We start from the raw sequence: 20657 nt of genomic DNA on the forward strand, positions 1-20657 counted from the left end.
TACCTGACCAGACTCCACAATTTTTCCTTGGAATCACTCATTATACCCGATGTCTGGAAGATGGGAAGAGTGATTCCACTACTGAAGCCAGGCAAAGATTCGAGTAAAGGTGAATCGTACAGACCGATATTCCTTCTCTCGCCAGTAGCCAAGACACTTGAGGCACTACTCCTCCCCAGCCTTGTGGAGAATTTTCCAGCTGCCAACCATCAACATGGATTCACAGTACAACGACAGCCTTACATGCTATTTCGGCACATATCAATAGGGGACTTAATCAGCCCAAGCCGTGTCATAGGATGGTCCTCGTGGCGCTTGACCTATCGAAAGCGTTCGATACGGTCAACCATGCCATATTATTCGAGGACATCGAGAACACGTCCCTACCGGCAGGAACGAAGCGTTGGGTTCTGAATTATATGTGTGGACACCAGTCGCACGTGGAATTCAGGGACAAGAAGTCAAAACCCCGTAGAGTTAAACGGGGAGTTCCCCAGGGTGGGGTGATATCTCCGGCACTGTTTAACCTCTACCTGTCCTCAATTCCATCCCCTCCTGACGTCGTCGAGATTGTGTCTTATGCGGACGATTGCACAATCATGCACAATTGATGACATTTGCGATCGATTAAATGCCTACCTCGCTGATCTTACCAGTTATTTCACTGCAAGAAATTTGAAGATATCTCCCACCAAATTCTCAGCCACACTATTCACTACATAGACGGCGGAAGTACGTAGGCAATTGAATGTCAGAGTCGATGGCGAAACAATTCCGATAACAAATTACCCCAAGATTCTCGGGGTCACATTCGACAGCCTTTATAAGTCGTCCGCACATTCCACTGCAATTTGTGATAAGCTCCGCGGTAGAAACACGGTCCTCAAGTCGCTTGCCGGCAGCACTTGGGGTGCGGACAAAGAAACCTTGTTAACTACATATAAGGCAATTGGCCGGTCAGTGGTAAACTATGCAGCGACAGTGTGGACACCTCAAACGAGCAATACGCAATAACATACAGACCTGTCAGAACGCTGCCCTTAGAGACGCAACAGGATGTCCCCGCAGTACACCCCTGGATCACCTTTATGCGGAGACCAAGATCATCCCAGTGCGTCGACACAACTACATGTTGTCAAAGCAGTACCTCTTGGGTTGGCATCGAAGTTGTCAATCGAATCACCATCTTGTGGATAGACAACCTCCACCCAGGAATGTAAGGGTTGATCTTCACCTTCTAGAGCCCGAGATCCAGCGTTACAAAAGAGAGCCTCTAGATCCGGCAGCATACCAGACGGGTCTGAACAGGATTCATGAGGATACTGTAGCTGAAGCGGTGAGAAGCTACAAGGTTAATCCTGTTCTCGGAGTCCGACCGCCGCCCATAGCACCGGAGGAGATAGACCTCCCACGGCAGACAAGGGTAGTTTTGGCCCAACTAAGATCAGGCAAGTGCACCCGCCTCAATTCATACTTATCAGTGATTGATAGCAGCGTAGCTGAGGTGTGTCCCATCTGTAATCAAGGGCCACATGACACTCGTCACCTTTTTGCTTGACCAGCTAAGCCTACCCGTCTCACTACCAGATCACTCTGGACACACCCACCTTGTCCACCTTCTTCGCCGCAGAAAGCCAGTTTGCCTTGAACTGCTGCTCGTCCTTAGCAGTTTTTTGGTCTTCTTTAGGTTCCGCTTGACAATAGCCCAGTATTTCACAATTGGGCGGAGATCTGGCGTGTTGGGAGGGTTCTTGTCCTTGGGAACCACCTGTACGTTGTTGGCGGCGTACCACTCCATGGCCTTTTTACCGTAATGGCAAGATGCCAAATCCGGCCAAAATAGTACGGAACAACCGTGTTTCTTCAGGAAAGGCAGCAGACGTTTATTCAAACACTCTTTCACGTAAATTTCTTGGTTGACAGTCCCGGAAGCTATGAAAATGCTGCTTTTCAAGCCACAGGTACAGATTGCTTGTCAAACCAGATTTTTCTTTGCGAACTTTGACAGTTTTATGTGCTAGAAAATATCTGCTACCTTTCCCCTTCCTTTTGCCGTATAAAACTCCTGTCCCGGAAGCTGCTTGTAGTCGACTTTGACGTAGGTTTCGTCGTCCATTACCACGCAGTCAAACTTCGTCAGCATCGTCGTGTACAGCCTCCGGGATCGCGCTTTGGCCGTCGTATTTTGTTTATCATCGCGATTTGGAGTCACTACCTTCTTGTAAATCGATAGTCCGGCTCGTTTTGTGGCTCGATGCACGGTTGTAGACGATACACCCAGCTTATTTGCGGCATCTCGGAGAGAGAGGATAGGGTTTCGCTTGAAACTACCGGCAACTCTCTTTGTCGTCTCAGCGGCTTCCGGTTTTCGATTTCCCCTCGATCCAGACTTCCTGGCTGTCGACAAACGTTCCCCAAACACTTTAATTACATTTGTAACGGTTGATTTGGCAACTTTTAGCGATTTTGCCAGCTTTGCGTGCGAGTAGCTCGGATTTTCGCGATGCGCGAGCAAAATTTTGATACGCTGCTCTTCTTGCTTGGACGGCATTTTGACAACTGAAGAGTGAGTTCAAAAATTAAAATAGGAGCAACATTCTACACACACACACACGCACCTTCAAAATGAGGGGTATTCAGGTTTTTTAAATGCAAATTTGAAAGAAATACGTCAAGTTTATATTGACCAAATTTTGACCGTATCACCCTTTATGGTGCACATAGTCGTCCATCTGAGATCACCATAAAGAACTTAATTACGAAATTTCTGTCTACATTAACACTTTGGTTGCCAACATTTGTATGTAACGCCAAGAAATAGTGACCATATAGCCATCTTTTAGTATACCGATCGGCTTAGAATTAAATTCTGAGTCGATTTAGCGATGTCCGTCTGTCGGTCTGTCTGTCCGTCCGTCTGTCTGTATATGTAATTTTGTGCACAAAGTACAGCTCGCAATTTAAGTCCGATCGTCCTCAAATTTGGCAGAGGGCAGTTTCTTGGGACAGAGACAATCGCTATTGGTTTTGGAAAAAATCGGTTCAGATTTAGATATAGCTGCCATATATATTTATCCCCGATGTGGTCATTGTTAGCGTGTTTATCAACCGATTTTCTGGAAATACCGCACATCCAAATATTTTATGAATCTCGAAAATCTTGCAAAATATCAACCAAATCGGTTCAGATTTAGATATAGCTCCCATATATATCTTTCGCCCGATATGGACTTATATGGCCCTAGAAGCCAGATTTTTGGCCGAATTTGGTTGAAATTTTGCACTAGGAGTACAATTGGTAGTAAAGTCAAGTGTGCAAAATTTGATTGAAATCGGTTCAGATTTAGAAATAGCTCCCATATATATCTTTCGCCCGATATGGACTTATATGGCCCCAGAAGCCAGAGTTCTGGCCCAATTTGGTTGAAATTTTGCACTGGGAGTACAATTAGTAATATAGTCATGTGTGCCAAATTTGAAATCGGTTCAGATTTAGATATAGCTCCCATATATATGTTTTTCGGATTTCGACAAAAATGGTCAAAATACCAACATTTTCCTTGTTAAATCGCCACTGCTTAGTCGAAAAGTTGTAAAAATGACTCTAATTTTCCTAAACTTCTAATACATATATATCGAGCGATAAATCATAAATAAACTTTTGCGAAGTTTCCTTTAAATTGCTTCAGATTTAAATGTTTTCCATATTTTTTTTACTAAAATATGGAACACAATTTAGTGCATTAGCCAACTTAAATTTTGAGTTTATAGGTTTTGTAAAAGTCTATCAAATTCTGTCCAAGTCGAGTGATATTTAAATGTATGTATTTGGGACAAACCTTTATATATAGGATGTGATATGGTATCGAAAATTTAGATCTACAAAGTGGTGCAGGGTATAATATAGTCGGCCCCGCCCGTCTTTAGACTTTCCTTACTTGTTTTATTTAAAAATGAGGAAGACCTATGCGTTGAATGGAAATCGATACAGAATCATCACCAATTAATTGCATTGATCACAATTGACGCTTTGGAACCCATTATTCAACGTGTCGTTGCTAAAATATGACCTGAAATGCTTGAAAAGTGGATCTCCAGAATGACCTTTGTGCAAAATCTCTTAGAAAAACCACATTTATTTTATCTCAACTTCAAATTTTCCAATAAATGGATCGGTAAACTTTACAAATAGTTTTTGGAATTTTCCCTTATTTTCATTTATTCCTACTGTATTTTATACACCGTAACATTCAGAAAATTAAAGATTTTTGGGAAAATTTTGTAAATTAAAAGATTTGTATATATCAACAATATAAGTATCATAAAAATAAGCATTAAGTGTGTTTTGAGAAATGAGCATTATGGTATTATGGGTTTTTCCATATAATATATATAGAAAAACATTTTCAAGAAACCTATTTTTTCTCGTCGTTTAGATAATTTTCTCGTCGTTTAGATAATTGGAAACTTCTCCTCTTTTTTCAAAAATTTTTAAGATTGGAATTCTAGTCCAATTTTAAATTTGCAATTAACTTTCGAAATGGAAACAAAAAACTCATGTCATGTTCGCAAAAAAACTTATTTTAAATTACCAAATGACAAATTTAAATTCCGAACAAATCTAATATCTACGAGTATATGGCAGATGAACAATAGAACAAATTCTATGCAATACTTGGAATAGGTAAGAGTCTCTATATTAGAATGTGCCGGTCAAATGATGCTGAATTTGTTTTTATATTTTTATTTAAATTATAATAAGAAGATAAATGTATATTTTGTTTGATTCAAATTCAAATATGTTTCTAATCTTTTCAAGTTTATTTAGTTTATTGACCTTTTTTCTTTATTATTAGCTTTTGCTTTTGGTATGTTTTCTAATGGGACTTCAAGGTCACTTTAAAATGCGAATAAATCTTTTATTTATTTTTTGTGAGGAAAATCATTCGAATCATTTGGAAAAAGTGCCTTTTTAAAACTATATCAAAATCCAATCTCAAAATATTTCTGCATTTTAGAAACATTAATTTTGCCTTGCATCCATGCCTTTTATTTCTAATTCGAAATTCTTCATAACATTAAATTTATTCAACAGTTTTGTGTGGCATATTGATTTGCAGTGTGTCTGTAGAGTCTGGAAAAAATTCCATAGATTTTGCTTGACAACAACTCATAATCATCAGAATTCAATTGATTTGGACAATTTCTTCGAACCCACATACAATTTATTGATATTGGCGTTTCATAAATCCAAATTTAACTGGCATGTTTTCTCAGCTTCATTGGCAGCTGGCCTGTCTGTGTTATTGTTTTTTTTCGAAAACCAGGAGGAGAAGAAGACAAAATAAAATCCAATAAATTTTAAAATTGATTTTCTTTTTTTTTTTTTGGCAATAATAATAGTTTTCCTCTCGTCCATGGTGTGAGTGAAATTTGTACTTGGGGAAAATAAAGTTAAACGCAATGTTAGTTTAGTTTACTTTAAAAAAACTTTTCAATTTAAGTCCAATGCGACGCAAATGTATATACGGCAAAAAGTAGAACTGAAACACCCTCAACTGTGGCCAACTTAAGATATGGATTTTACTCACCAATGGTTTAACAGTGGGTTAGATGTCGTTCATAGTACAATTTAATTTGTACAATAATGTCGATAGTCCACTTTTCGATAGAAATCCTAAATGTTTGGCACACCAGTTTAGGTGATCGGAGACAAATCTTATACCCTGCACATACATTTCCGATACCATCTAAAATACCTCAACTTTGTTGGGCGCTATATAAGGTAAGGTTTATGTTCCCATATACAAATATTAAAATCTGGCCCGATTTTGACAACATTTGTTAGACATTTATTTATTTCAGTATTTTGATTTGAGATCCCATTAAACTCCATTAAACCACGTACATTGTATTAACCTAAGCAAACCTGGAGCATCTAACAGGTTGGCTGGTAAGTCCCCGGTCTGACATATAGATTGTATTAGTATTAAATGCATATTATTTTTATATAGTACCAACCTTCGTCTGTAAGTCAATTAGTTTGTGAGATAGAGCGTCTTTTGTGAAGCAACTTTTGTTATTGTGAAAAAAATGGAAAAAAGGAATTTCGTGTTTTGATAAAATACTGTTTTCTGAAGGGAAAAAATACGGTGAATGCAAAAACTTGGCTTGATGAGTTTCCGGACTCTGCCCCAGGGAAATCAACAATAATTGATTGGTATGCAAAATTCAAGCGTGGTGAAATGAGCACGGATAACGGTGAACGCAGTGGACGCCCGAAAGAGGTGGTTACCGACAAAAACATCAAAAAAATCCACAAAATGATTTTGAATGACCGTAAAATGAAGTTGATCGAGATAGCAGAGGCCTTAAAGATATCAAAGGCACGTGTTGGTCATATCAATCATCAATATTTGGATAAGCGGAAGCTCTGTGCAAAATGGGTGCCGCGCGAGCTCACATTTGACCAAAAACAACAACGTGTTGGTGATTCTGAGCGTTGTTTACAGCTGTTAACTCGTAATACACCAGAGTTTTTCCGTCGATATGTTACAATGGATGAAACATGACTCCATCACTACACTCCTGAGTCCAATCGACAGTCGGCTGAGTGGACAGCGGCCGGTGAACCGTCTCCGAAGCGTAGAAAGACTCAAAAGTCCGCTTACAATGTAATGGCCTTTGTTTTTTGGGATGCGCATGGAATAATTTTTATCGATTATCTTGAGAAGGGAAAAACCATCAACAGTGACTATTATATGGCGTTATTGGAGCGTTTGAAGGTCGAAATCGCGGCAAAACGGCCCCATATGAAGAAGAAAAAAGTGTTGTTCCACCAAGACAACGCACCGTGCCACAAGTCATTGAGAGCGATGGCAAAAATTCATGAATTGGGCTTCGAATTACTCCCCCACCCACCGTATTCTTCAGATCTGGCCCCCAGCGACTTTTTCTTGTTCTCAGACCTCAAAAGGATGCTCGCAGGGAAAAAATTTGGCTGCAATGAAGAGGTGATCGCCGAAACTGAGGCCTATTTTGAGGCAAAACCGAAGGAGTATTACCAAAATGGTATCAAAAAATTGGAAGGTCGTTATAATCGTTGTATCGCTTTTGAAGGGAACTATGTTGAATAATAAAAACGAATTTTGACAAAAACAAGTAAGGAAAGTCTAAAGTCGGGCGGAGCCGACTATATTATACCCTGCACCACTTTGTAGATCTAAATTTTCGATACCATATCACATCCGTCAAATGTGTTGGGGGGCTATATATAAAGGTTTGTCCCAAATAAAGGGTGATTCTTTTGAGGTTAGGATTTTCATGCATTAGTATTTGATAGATCACGTGGGATTTCAGACATGGTGTCAAAGAGAAAGATGCTCAGTATCTTTCTCTTTGACACCATGTCCGCTTTTTTATCGACAAATTTTGTTCAGCGATGAGGCTCATTTCTGGTTGAATGGCTACGTAAATAAGCAAAATTGCCGCATTTGGAGTGAAGAGCAACCAGAAGCCGTTCAAGAACTGCCCATGCATCCCGAAAAATGCACTGTTTGGTGTGGTTTGTACGCTGGTGGAATCATTGGACCGTATTTTTTCAAAGATGCTGTTGGACGCAACGTTACGGTGAATGGCGATCGCTATCGTTCGATGCTAACAAACTTTTTGTTGCCAAAAATGGAAGAACTGAACTTGGTTGACATGTGGTTTCAACAAGATGGCGCTACATGCCACACAGCTCGCGATTCTATGGCCATTTTGAGGGAAAACTTCGGAGAACAATTCATCTCAAGAAATGGACCGGTAAGATGGCCACCAAGATCATGCGATTTGACGCCTTTAGACTATTTTTTGTGGGGCTACGTCAAGTCTAAAGTCTACAGAAATAAGCCAGCAACTATTCCAGCTTTGGAAGACAACATTTCCGAAGAAATTCGGGCTATTCCGGCCGAAATGCTCGAAAAAGTTGCCCAAAATTGGACTTTCCGAATGGACCACCTAAGACGCAGCCGCGGTCAACATTTAAATGAAATTATCTTCAAAAAGTAAATGTCATGGACCAATCTAACGTTTCAAATAAAGAACCGATGAGATTTTGCAAATTTTATGCGTTTTTTTTTTAAAAAAAGTTATCAAGCTCTTTACAAATCACCCTTTACATACATTTAAATACCACTCGATCTGGAAGAATTTGATAGACTTCTACAAAATCTATAGACTCAAAATTTAAGTCGGCTAATGCACTAGGGTGGAACACAATGTTAGTAAAAAAATATGGGAAACGTTTAAATCTGAAGCAATTTTAAGAAAACTTCGAAAAAGTTTATTTATGATTTATCGCTCGATATATATGTATTAGAAGTTTAGGAAAATTAGAGTCATTTTTACAACTTTTCGACTAAGCAGCGGCGATTTTACAAGGAAAATGTTGGTATTTTGACCATTTTTGTCGAAATTAAAAAAAAACATATATATGGGAGCTATATCTAAATCTGAACCGATTTCAACCAAATTTGTCAGGCATAGCAACAATGCTAATTATACTCCCTGTACAAAATTTCAACTAAATCAGAGTTAAAAATTGGCCTCTGTGGTCATATGAGTGTAAATCGGGCGAAAGCTATATATGGGAGCTATATCTAAATCTGAACCGATTTCAACCAAATTTGGCACGCATAGCAACAATGGTAATTATACTCCCTGTGCAAAATTTCAACCAAATTGTGGTAAAACTCTAGCTTCTGGGACCGTATTAGTCCATATCGGGCGAAAGATATATATGGGAGCTATATCAAAATCTGAACCGATTTCGATAAAATTTGGCACACTTGACTATAGTACTAATTGTTCTTCTTGTACAAAATTTTAAGCAAATTAGTGTAAAACTCTGGCTTCTGGGGCCATATAAGTCCATATCGGGCGAAATATATATATGGGAGCTATATCTAAATCTGAACCGATTTCTTCCAAAATCAATAGGGATCTATTCTGAGCCAAAACACATACTTGTGCCAAATTTGAAGTCGATTGGACTAAAACTGCGACCTAAACTTTGATTACAAAAATGTGTTCACGGACAGACGGACATCGCTATATCGACTCAGGAGCCCACCCTGAGCATTTTTGCCAAAGACACCATGTGTCTATCTTGTCTCCTTCTGGGTGTTGCAAACATATGCACTAACTTATAATACCCTGTTCCACAGTGTGGAGCAGGGTATAAAAATGTGTTTTTCTTCATTAGACCGGGCACTTATCAGGCAACCTGTTATCATACCATTAAATATCTTGCACAGAAATCTGAGAAAAACAAAAATATTATATTTCAAGTGTCTTCATATCATTAACCCAATATCGGTCTGAATATGACGGTTCAGGATGTGTGGAAGATATTGAACGCAGAGAAAATTTAATAAACCTGATATGAATGCGTTCAATAAGAGTCAAGGCCGTAGCCAGGATTTTAATTCGGGGGGGGGGGGTTGGGGGCGGGTTAGGTTAAAGTGGCAGCCCGATTAAGATTCAGGCTCACTTAGACTATTCAGTCCATTGTGATAGACTATTCAGTCCATTGTGTGGGGGGGGGGGGGGGGGGGTTCAACTTTAAAAAAAATATTCATATAATCTCATGTGTAGAAAATTTTATGTATGCATAGGTATGTATACAATATTTTTATACCCACCGCCATAGAATGGTGACGGGGGTATAATAAGTTTGTCATTCCGTTTGTAACACATCGAAATATCGATTTCCGACTATATAATGTATATATATTCTTGATCAGGGAGAAATTCTAAGACGATATAACGATGTCCGTCTGTCTGTCTGTCTGCCTGTCTGTTGTAATCACGCTACAGTCTTCAATAATGAAGCAATCGTACTGAAATTTTGCACAAACTCGTCTTTTGTCTGCAGGCAGGTCAAGTTCGAAGATGGGCTATATCGGTCCAGGTTTTGATATAGTCTCCATATAAACCGACCTCCCGATTTGGGGCCTTGGGCTTATAGAAATCGTAGTTTTTTTCCAATTTGCCTGAAATTTGAAACCTAGAGGTATTCTATGACCATAAAGAGGTGTGCCAAAAATGGTGATTATCGGTCCATGTTTTGGTATAGCCCCCATATAGACCGATCTCCCGATTTTACTTCTTGGGATTATAGAAACCGTAGTTTTTATCCAATTTGTCTGAAATTGGAAATCTAGAGGTATTTTAGGACCATAAAGAGGTGTGCCGAAAATGGTGAGTATCGGTCCATATTTTGGTATGGTCCCCACATAAAACTACCTCCCGATTTTACTTCTTGGGCTTATAGAAACCGCAGTTTTTATTCAATTTACCTGAAATTGGAAATCTAGAGGTATTGTAGGACCTCAAATACGTGTGCCAAAAATTGTGAGTATCGGTCCATATTTTGGTATAGCCCCCATATAGAACGATCTCCCGATTTTACTTCTTGGCCTTATAGAAACCGCAGTTTTTATTCAATTTACCTGAAATTGGAAATCTAGAGGTATTGTAGTACCACAAATACGTGTGCCAAATATTGTGAGTATCGGTTCATGTTTTGGTATGGTCCCCATATAGACCGATCTCCCGATTTTACTTCTTGGGCTTATAGAAACCGCAGTTTTTATTTAATTTACCTGAAATTGGAAATCTAGAGGTATTGTAGGACCATAAATACGTGTGCCAAAAATTGTGAGTATCGGTCCATGTTTTGGTATGGTCCCCATATAAAACGACCTCCCGATTTGGGGTCTTGGGCTTATAGAAACCGTAGTTTTTATACAATTTGTCTGAAATTGGAAATCTAGAGGTATTATAGGACCATAAACAGGTGTGCCGAAAATGGTGAGTATCGGTCCATATTTTGGTATAGCCCCCATATAGACCGATTTCAAGATTTTACTTCTTGGGCTTATAGAAACCGCAGTTTTTATTCAATTTACCTGAAATTGGAAATCTAGAGGTATCGTAGGGCCACAAATACGTGTGCCAAAAATTGTGAGTATCGATACATATTTTGGTATAGCCGCCATATAGACCGATCTCCCGATTTTACTTCTTGGGATTATAGAAACCGTAGTTTTTATCCAATTTGTCTGAAATTGGAAATCTAGAGGTATTATAGGACCATAAAGATGTGTGCCGAAAATGGTGAGTATCGGTCCATATTTTGGTATAGCCCCCATATAGACCGATTTCAAGATTTTACTTCTTGGGCTTCTAGAATCCGAAGTTTTTATCCTATTTGCCTGAAATTGGAAATCTAGAGGTATTTTCGGGTCATAAAGAGGTGTGCCGAAAACGGTGAGTATCGGTCCATATTTTAGTATAGCCCCCATAAGAACGATCTCCCGATTTAACTCCTAGGGTTTCTAGAAACCGTAGTTTTTATCTATTTGCCTGAAATTGTAAATATTCTGGTATTTTAGGCTCACAAAAACGTGTATCGGATTAAGTTTTTATCGATCCATTTGGTAATGCCTCCATATAGACCGACTTCACTTCTTGAGGGTGTAGAAGGCGCACTGATCATGAAAATTGCTTGAAACTCAATGTAAAATTTCCAGATTTTACTTCTACAGATTTAAGATTTCAAATCAAGACTTTATTTTATAATTTTCTTGCACACTTACAAGAGATGTTAATGATTCCTCTAAAATGGTTCAAAAATGGTTCTTATAAATCCAGAATCTGATATAGTCCTCATAGGTGAAATCTTTAAATTTATCTTCGGGAATATCCTCAAGTCCTCAAGCCCTCCTGAAGTTTTAAAGGAAACCCTAATATTTGGTTCATGGTGGTGGGTATTTAAGATTCGGCCCGTCCGAACTTAGTGCTGCATATACTTGTTGTAATATTAAATTGAGCCGACGGGCTTTTTGGGCAGCAAATAAATCAATGACTTCTTCAGTCGGCACATTTATTCGGCGATGAACCGACATTAATGCCAATCCTTTGAGTCTACTCTCGCTAGTCGAATTTCTGAGATACGTTGAAAATGAACGTTCGGATGAGCACGTAGTAACTGCAGGGATAGAAAATGCAGTACTATAGTACTTTTTTCAAACCTTTTTCACCCCGGTCAGTACCGTTGTACCCCCGCGAATGATTTAGTACCTTTTGTGTAGACATTTTTGAGTCGATATCAGATTTATGGTACAATAGCTTTGACAAAATATTTTAATATTTTGAGAAAGTCTTTATTAACCTTATTTGCTAATAGTCTTTTACAAATATGGCAAAACAGATATGTTCATGTGGGAAGAAAATCTCGATTTTGTAAAAGACATAGTCAAAAACAGGATTTTATTGAACTTCAAGAAAGTTTTAGTCGAAAAAAGAATGCGATTCTATATTATCGATTTTTTATTTCGGTAGAAATAGTTGTCAACATTTTATTTTTATATAGAGTTTTTGATTTTGAATTTTATTTTTATAGAAAATTTTGTAAAAATTTTATTTCTATAGGAAATTTTTGCAAAATTTTATTTCTATAGAAAATTTTGTCAAAATTTTATTTTCTTTAAAATTCAGTCTCTTGACTATAATCTTCCAGTGAAATTTTTGTTGAAATTTTGTAAAAAGTACCTTTCCGCTCAAAAATACCTTTTTTGTACTTTCTTAAAAATTGTATTTTCCATCCCTAAGTAACTGGCAAAGTGACCAAAATTTTTAAAAGAATATGCACGTTTGGAAATATCTCTTTATTGCACTCTCCAAGTGCTTCCATCGCTGAATTAGGCAGGTTCTTCTCGCAGGTTTTGCGCCATTTCATTTACACATGTGTGTTTGGCTGTTTCGTTGTTGTTGCTATGGCCAAACAAAGCGAGTCATGTTCACAAAAAGAACAACAAACACACATAAAAAGCAGAAATACATTTTCCAAAAATAAAATTTTTGGTGCGAGAACAAAAATAATTTGTTTTTTTTCGACCGTCGTTTGACGGGCTTTTTAACTAGTATTCTATGATTTGTGCAAGTTTTATAGTTTTTCAAAATAAAACCTCCAGCTTTTCTTCAACATCTTCGATAAGATTTTTCTATGCAGCTAAAAATATATATTTATTTATATAAAAATATTCATTCATCCCCCTCATCCCCCCCCCTGAATACGGCCTTGATAAGAGTAACATGATACATATAAAAGGGATTCCAAATCTCACTGGGATATTATAATATAGATCTACTTTTTGTGATGTTATCAAACCAAAAAAATAAACCGAAGAACTCTAATAAGGAGTAGGACATGGTGATGTCCCCTTAAAGGTTCTGAAAATTACACTCTTTTCTTCCCCCTGTATGGAATCCATGGGCAGTATACAAGTTAAATTGCATAAAAAACTATCTAGTTGGTATACTTAGCTCCTATACCGATTGTGGATGACAGTCTTCAGTAAAAGTTTCTACGCAATCCATGGTGGAGGGTCCATAAGCTTCGGCCTGGCCGAACTTGCGGCCGTATATACTTGTTAAATTTTAAAATTGTTGATAGGTAAGGATTGTAATTCGAAGAATTTTTTAATGTTTTTAATTTATTTCGAAATAAAAAAGGCAGTTACGAGATTCTTTTTAAGATTTTTAATTAAGTCATATTAGATATAAATATATAAATATGAGTTTCAATTTATAACATATATAGTGTGAAGATGAGTTATTCTATTTCGAACTGCTCAAATTTGTTTCATATTTTAGTTTTGAGCAGATATAAAAAAAAAACAATAAATGTTGCTATAAAAATGCCAGTATTTGAATCTTTTCCAAACCGCTGTGCGAGAACAAAAGCAACTGCTGTGGTATAGTTAGAATATGTTGCATTATTTGCAACATAAATCTCTTCCAACTCCGATTACAAGTGTATGCGATTATGGCGATGTGATTTGGTGGAGTGAATGTGTGTGTGTGTGTGTGAGTGAGTGTTTTTGAATGAATATAAAGTTCGTACGTGGTTGTGCATCCTGAATTTTATTACAATAACGCAAATCATGTAGAAAAACATATTTTTTGAAAACTTCTGAAATATAAATATTTTTCACACATACTCATTCACCCACACTACCAAAGAGACATACAAATAAGTAAACGTTCGATAAAGTGGACTACATCATTGTGGCAAAAAACACTTTTTGGCAGCTGCAAACAGCATGCCACTAACCCAACGAACAACATCGATTCATCGATTGAAGTTTTTGTGTTTTTTTAGTTTTTACATTGTGGGATAATATTTTAACCAAGTTCAAACTTTAAACTAAAAAAATCATTAACTTAATAGTAAAAAAGGTCAACAAAGAAGAATTTGTATGAGGGGTCACCAAAACTTATTGGAGCGAATTCTAACAAATATATGTCAAACTCAATTGTTTTGTCCATTGCGAGTTATGTTTCAAACCAAGAAAAAAAGCAAATTGTAATAGCATCAAAACTTTACTCAAACCATTGTTATAGTTTTGGGTTATATTTTTTTTTTCGAGTGCATAAAATCCATGTGAGTGTTAGATTCTGAGCATTATTTAATTTTTTCGGGGTTTTTTCATATTGTCCCAAAAGGACACATAGCTCTGTATTGTCCCTTGTCCCCATTGTGGGCATGATACTCACTGGTATTTCCTTATGCTATGCGGTATAACCAAAGACCACAAGAAGCCAACACAATGTTTTCGCTATCTTTTGGTTGTTAACAAAATTTTGTGGAAAGATAACCAACCAACCAACCAGCTAGTCAGGCAAACGGCTGGCCGCATAGTTTTGATTTCATATGAATAAACATAAATTTTGTAACAACCAGCGAGGATAACATCTAACAATGCCACTACCTCTAGCATTACAGATATCACAGACACGGACGCACACACAAACACACACACATGAGTGTATGTATCTTTGTGGTTATAAAGTCTAACGTGTATTTACCCATACAATTGTTATGCATAGCATTGTATGTAACTTCCACACATACACACACACATATGCACTAGGAACTATAATGGAGGACACATACATAGAGGTTGTTTATGTACGGAGAATCCTTTCGAATCCTTTATCTAACAAAACACAGACACAAAAGAAAAACGTCTGCATCAAACAGCACCACGGAATTTGGACATAAAAGGATAAAAAAGCTGCGCTTTAAATAAATGCCAATGTGCTAAACAATATTTTTCAACCAATTTTTGTGGAATTTTCATTTGTGTTTTTTCTTTTTTTTTGTTGCTATGAATACTCACTGCTCTCGTTATAGCATTCACTGAGTGCAGAGCTACATTGGATTTATGAGTCCTGCGGGTAAAAACTTAAGATTTTTTTACATACTAAGCTAAAGCTTTTGTTATTTTCTTTTGCAGTGTAATGAGTCAATGACTTTTCTATTGCAATTACACAATTCAGAAGGAATAAGCTCTTTATGCAGGTAATATAAAATTTCGATACCAATCAAATACTAAATTCGTTTGGTTTCTATTATTAACCAATTCGAAATATGCCAGCGTTAATTTCATATCTTTGACAATAATAGGATTACTTATACTAAGTCTGCTGGGATAAATAAAGAGAGCACTTAAACTGTTAGGAAAATCTTCCTAATCCTAATGAAACGTTTCTCTAAAATTGAGCCAATAAAATAATTCCAGAAATACAATGAAATGTTTAGTTATTTTTATTTATAAAAAATTGTGGCCATTTTTGTTGCCAATTAAATAAATTTCATTGCCTCAATTTTAATCCATTTTTTTTTGTACACAAGAAGAAGTCCGTAATTAAACTAATTCTAAAATTGAAAAAAAAAAATGATTGTAAATAAATTTTATTGTTTTGTCGATATATTACACAGCCCAATGAAATTTTCGTTATCCAAAAAAGTTCAATGACCGTATTCATAAGTTTAATGTTAACTAAAGCAGAAGGAAATTTTTATATTATTTCCAAAAATAGCAAGTCGTCAATTATTTTTTTATTTTATTAGTTAATTATTTTTTATTATTTTTTTAGTTAATTTTTTAGTTTTTTCTTCGATGAGAGGTTGTAATTTAGTAAATTAATTCCTGTTACTATTTTTGGTCTCTACCCACATCTCAACCAAATTTTTGATGCCATTTTGCCAAACATCAACTGGTCTGATTTCTAAGTAGTTGTTGAAAGAGATTTTAAGGTCGCCTTTGCCATCAAAGACCCTCATTTGGCTTCGGCATAACCCCACTAATAGGGATCAGCTGTACAATGTAGGGCTCCTTGTTGGCAGTTGCGTTTAGTTGGAGTATTTTTCAGTCCCACACAAAACCGATCATAGACTTTTTTGAGTGAAGTTATTGCTAGAATCTCGTGTTCGTCTATGGCCTACACAGTCATTTTTAGCTTTGCATTGACTTACAGACACCGGTTCTTGCCGCTCTTAATGATACGATAGAAGATAGGTGGCAGGCGAAATTTTGAGTAGCAATTTGAGGGTGCTTTGCGGAACTTATGCTCCGAGTTTTTGAGTAAATTCAATTCATCGAAGGTGGCTAGAGACTGTGCATGATGTCAATTTTTTAGTGCTGTTGGTGACCAACTTCCTTCAGTAGTGTCTTCAGACGATTTTCGTCGAATTCTGCAGGTGGTTGAGACACTCTAAAGGTGAAAGCTACAAATTTTGAACTTAGCAAACTATTCTTTTGCAGGAGTCAATGTGCTTCCCTCCGTTATAGTCGTGTGTCTTTGAACTAGGGAAAAATTTCCTTAATGTAAAGAAACATATTTTGATACGAAATCGTCCTTAGGTTAGGTTAGGTTAGGTGGCAGCCCGATATTTCAGGCTCACTTAGACTATTCAGTCCATTGTGATACCACATTGGTGAACTTCTATCTTATCACTGAGTGCTGCCCGATTCCATGTTCATTTCATTTCATTTCATTTATTGAATGGTATTTCCAGTACAACAAGATTACATCTTATAAATTATAGTACTGGAGTAACATGGTTAGATTATTACAGTATTGTTATTAATATGTATTAAATTAAATTTAATTAAAATAACATATAAGTATACATAACAATATTCTAAAGTGTATTAGTGTGAAAAAAAAAGAAAAATCTAGCGTCCCCAATATTAAAATATTTCACATGATTGAATAATATTCCAGAATATTCCTCTTGAACCGTTGTGTATTAGTTATTAGCTGCAGCTCATTAGGGAGTTGATTCCAGAGACGGATCGTACTAATAAAAAAATGTCTTTCTGATGAGTGACGACGGTGTGCGATTTGTATAATGTTTTTTCCTCTTGATGATCGGGCGAACATCAGGTTGGCATATAGATATGAAGGTTTACTGGTGTGAATTATTTTATGTAACAATACTAATGATTTGCAAATTAAGTATCTTTCCAATGGCAACTTCAGTATCAGTAATGAGTATTGTGAGACTCTGTCAAATCGTCTCAAACCAAAAGCATATCGTACTGCATTGTTAAAAGTAGTTTGAATGACAAGGGACCTCTTTTTTATAGCCGGGTCCGAACGGCGTTCCACATTGCAGTGAAACCACTTATTGAGGTGGAATAATCCACTGCTGAAAAACTTCTTGGGTTCGGTCGAAGCAGGAATCGAACCCACGACCTTGTGTATGCAAGGCGGACATGCTAACCATTGCACCACGGTGGCTCCCTCGTCCTTAAATTAACTGAAAAATTGAATCTTTAGATTTATGATAAAAACACTTCAAATATAGGCTAAGACTTAATGGGAAGAATTAGCATCTTTGGTTTAAAGTTTTTTTTTTTGTGTTTGTTGTATAAGTGGATTTCTATACTGACATTTGTTTGTACGTGAATAGCTTTATTAACCCATTAATGCCCCAATTTTTTTGCCAGCTGATTAAATTTTCAATGTTAACGACACAAAAGCAAGAAAACTAAAGAAGAAAAAATTATACGGTAAAATTCAGTATATGCTGCAAAGCCTCTTGAAAAGTTTCAACTAAGTCTTCTTTTTATTTTACCCATTTTTGTTGTCTTAACAGGTTGGCTGTTAAGTCCCTGGTCTACCAAAGAAAAACACATTTTTTTGTAAAAAATCGTTTTTATTATTCAATATAGTTCCCTTCAAGAGCGATACAACGATTATAACGACCTTCCAATTTTTTGATACCATGTTGGTAGTACTCCTTCGGGTTTGCCTCAAAATAGGCCTCATTTTCGGCGATCACCTCTTCATTGCAGCCAAATTTTTTCCCTGCGAGCATACTTTTGAGGTCTGAGAACAAGAAAATCGCTGGGGGCCAAATCTGGAGAATACGGTGGGTAGGGAAGCAATTCGAAGAGCAATTCATGAATTTTTGCCATCGTTATCAATGACTTGTGGCACGGTGCGTTGTCTTGGTGGAACAACACTTTTTTCTTCTTCATATGGGACCGTTTAGCGGCGATTTCGACCTTCAAACGCTCCAATAACACCATATAATAGTCACTGTTGATGGTTTTTCCCTTCTCAAGATAATCGATAAAAATTATTCCATGCGCATCCCAAAAAACAGATGTCATTACGTTGCCAGCGGACTTTTGAGTCTTTCCACGCCTCGGAGACGGTTCACCAGTCGCTGTCCACTCAGCGGACTGTCGATTGGACTCAGGAGTGTAGTGATGGAGCCATGTTTCATCCATTGTCACATATCGATGGAAAAACTCGGGTGTATTACGAGTTAACAGCTGCAACCACCGGTCAGAATCATCAACACGTTGTTGTTTTTGGTCAAATGTGAGCTCGCGCGGCACCCATTTTGCACAGAGCTTCCGCATATCCAAATATTGATGAATGATATGACCAACACGTTCCTTTGATATCTTTAAGGCCTCTGCTATCTCGATCAACTTCATTTTACGGTCATTCAAAATCATTTTGTGGATTTTTTTTGATGTTTTCGTCGGTAATCACATCTTTCGGGCGTCCACTGCGTTCACCGTCCTCCGTGCTCATTTCACCACGCTTGAATTTTGCATACCAATCAATTATTGTTGATTTCCCTGGGGCAGAGTCCGAAAACTCATTATCAAGCCAAGTATTTGCTTCCACCGTATTTTTCCCTTCGGAAAACAGTATTTTATCAAAACACGAAATTCCTTTTTTCAATTTTTTTTCACAATAACAAAAGTTGCTTCACAGAAGACGCTCTATCTCACAAACTAATTGACTTACACACGTCAAATTTTGACACGAATCATTTGAAGGGTGGTACTAAAGGGTGATTTGTTAAGAGCTTGATAACTTTTTTTTAAAAAAAAACGCATAAAATTTGCAAAATCTCATCGGTTCTTTATTTGAAACGTTAGATTGGTACATGACATTTACTTTTTGAAGATAATTTCATTTAAATGTTGACCGCGGCTGCGTCTTAGGTGGTCCATTCGGAAAGTCCAATTTTGGGCAACTTTTTCGAGCATTTCGGCCGGAATAGCCCGAATTTCTTCGGAAATGTTGTCTTCCAAAGCTGGAATAGTTGCTGGCTTATTTCTGTAGACTTTAGACTTGACGTAGCCCCACAAAAAATAGTCTAAAGGCGTCAAATCGCATGATCTTGGTGGCCAACTTACCGGTCCATTTCTTGAGATGAATTTTTCTCCGAAGTTTTCCCTCAAAATGGCCATAGAATCGCGAGCTGTGTGGCATGTAGCGCCATCTTGTTGAAACCACATGTCAACCAAGTTCAGTTCTTCCATTTTTGGCAACAAAAAGTTTGTTAGCATCGAACGATAGCGATCGCCATTCACCGTAACGTTGCGTCCAACAGCATCTTTGAAAAAATACGGTCCAATGATTCCACCAGCGTACAAACCACACCACACAGTGCATTTTTCGGGATGCATGGGCAGTTCTTGAACGGCTTCTCGTTGCTCTTCACTCCAAATGCGGCAATTTTGCTTATTTACGTAGCCATTCAACCAGAAATGAGCCTCATCGCTGAACAAAATTTGTCGATAAAAAAGCGGATTTTCTGCCAACTTTTCTAGGGCCCATTCACTGAAAATTCGACGTTGTGGCTCGTTAGTAAGTCTATTCATGATGAAATGTCAAAGCATACTGAGCATCTTTCTCTTTGACACCATGTCTGAAATCCCACGTGATCTGTCAAATACTAATGCATGAAAATCCTAACCTCAAAAGAATCACCCTTTATATAAAAATAATATGCATTTTATACTAGCGACGCCATCTATGTGTCAGACCGGGGACTTATCAGCCAACCTGCTAAGGTGTGTTTTACTAAAAACTTCCTTATTAAACGAAGCCCGCCTAAAGGCGGGATTGGGCATTAGAGGGTTAATATACCGGGAAAATAGAACGAAATTTCCATAAATGAGTTTTGTTTCCTAATTTTAATTTTATTTATCTGTTTTAAAGAAGCCACATCTTTGCCTCGGAATAAATACCAAAATCCTTAAAGGAAGGCCCAAACTTTTTTTGAGTGTACCAATGATAGACCAAATAATTTTTTTTCTTTTAACAAAAACGTAAATATTCGGTATTGGGGCACAATATTACTTAATAGTTGCATTATTAAATTTTTTTGCAACAGCTATGTGTATTGAAATCTAATTTAATGAACTCATTCCCAGACAAATGTCGCTATGGTACCCAAAACAAGATCTATTTGCAATTTTTCTCATGGGATTTGACGCAAA

Source organism: Haematobia irritans, chromosome 3, assembly GCF_050003625.1.
Source record: "Haematobia irritans isolate KBUSLIRL chromosome 3, ASM5000362v1, whole genome shotgun sequence".
Classification (NCBI taxonomy): domain Eukaryota; kingdom Metazoa; phylum Arthropoda; class Insecta; order Diptera; family Muscidae; genus Haematobia; species Haematobia irritans.